Source organism: Lactuca serriola, chromosome 7 (assembly GCF_051521515.1).
Source record: "Lactuca serriola cultivar US96UC23 chromosome 7, Lser_US96UC23_V15, whole genome shotgun sequence".
NCBI classification, from domain to species: Eukaryota; Viridiplantae; Streptophyta; class Magnoliopsida; order Asterales; family Asteraceae; genus Lactuca; species Lactuca serriola.
The window spans coordinates 78,436,557-78,438,701 of NC_136414.1; positions in this window are offsets into that span (position 1 = coordinate 78,436,557).

The following is a 2,145-nucleotide window of genomic DNA, read 5'->3' on the forward strand; positions in this document are numbered from 1 at the left end:
AATCGACGATGGTGAAGATCCGATGAAAGGAAAGACTGTGATGTCCTATCTCTTTTCCAAATCCTCAATGCATGAGAGTAAAGGTTGGGGCGGGTTCACCAACCTACATAAGAGCTCTCACCTCCCTACACCGCTGGAACCCGCCATTGAAGGGGTCATGATCCGACGGTACCGTCCTATACCGCTGGCGAACCCAGCCTCGACTCCATCCTCCCTTAGTATGCATGTTTAGTTGATTCGTACACGGAAGTTTTTTTCATGCACAAAAAATTTATGTTTTAGATTGTGTACAATATGCAAATAAATAAATAAATAAACATATCATTGTTGTGTACGGCAAAAAATAGTTATGTACGAATCATCTTCCTTTGTCAACAAATATATGGATGGTACATGCATCCCACTCTACACTAATAAGCAAATTGTTTAGAGTATACGATAACATTATTTTGATTAACATATTTCACACTCATATAAATGTTAGTAAACTTACTTTATAAGTGTTATTAGACTTTCTTTTTAAGTATTATCCTAGTTCAACACTTCATACCAACCAGAAAGAAACATAGATAATCACCAAAATCACACGGTGTTCTTGTTATAGAGAGCCATTTCAATTTATAAAGTTAGGTATAGAAATGACTAAAGGATTTTTAGCAAGTGGTTTCGTGTAGCATAAAAATCAAGTTATATGATCGGTCTATTAAGTTTATAGTCATCTATAGGCCATCTTTGGTGTAAAATTACGAGTTATCGTTATATTCCACTTGTTACAAAAATAGAAATACGAAGTGATCAGAAATTGTACTATTTGACAAGTTAAGGAGTGGTCTATCCAATCAACTTTTTGTTCATGTTAGTACCCAAGTATTCTTGATAACTAATAATGAACTGGGTCCATGTCAGGGTGCCATTAATATTCAAATTATATTTTTGTGACTGTTGCAAGTAAAGTTATAACATGGAAAGTAGAAGCATATGAGGGTTCGCCTATTAGTTTCCAAATAAGGTCAGATGCATATTACAAGATACATAATGAAGAAACAAGTTTTAGGTTTACTCCTAATCATACGAAGATGAAAAATACATAGATGAAGTTTTAGGTTTACTCCTAATCATCATCTTTCATGCTTTAGATACGTGTTCTATTTCTTTCATGTTGGTCGTATGGTCGATTGATAAAAATGTTCAAGTTACTTTTTCCCAAGATAGATTGAAATCATCTGCAACATCGAGAGGCTTGATAGGAAAATTAACAATCATATAATCATAAACTTTTACATTATTAATATTAAAGGATGTTTGCATTTTGGTAAGTAATATTTTGAAAGACTTGGTACATAAACATTAAATGTAGTGGGTTTTGTTATACACTTTGGTTTTTTATACTATTACTCTTTTTTTAAACAATAAACTAACATATTCCTAATTAGCACATATATCTCAAGTGAAACTTGAACTCATAACCTCTCAATTAAGAAATCTTTTTCTTTTACCACCACGCCAACGACGTTTTGTTGTATATTATAACTTGACCTTATTTTTTTGGCTAACCTTGTTTTAATTTTTTAATCTCAAGTTTGTGGTTAACGTTCTATTCAATTAGTGGTTAACATCCACATCCAAAACAAATGATTTTTCATTTGAGTTGATCTGATGGCGATTCTTAGTCGTCCTTTATATTTCACTTAAAATTATTCTTTTCATATTTCAAACTACAAAAGGATGAATAAAGAAAAATGAATAGTTATCATTTAAAGTTAGGTAAGAATGAATACGTAACTAACCAATATGTGATAAAAATCGTCATCGAAAAATGAGGAATTTCTGAAGATGAAGGGAACATAGAAATTTCGATGGATTCAAAATCACTTCTTGGATTGATTGTTGTATTCTCTAGACAAATTCCTACCAGGGAAGTTCTATCTTAGAACACTGTAATTTGCAGGCCTCAATCTACATAATTTTGTATTTGTGTTTCTGTTGTAAACATAAACATTCAAGTATGTTTTCTAATTATGATTCTTGTATATAAGTTTGATTTAATTGTGTTTGTTTGTTTCATTGGTTTCATTTAAGATTCTCGTGTATTTCAGTTAAGTTGATTATAGAAAATATGAGGAATTTAAAACATTTAATTTATTT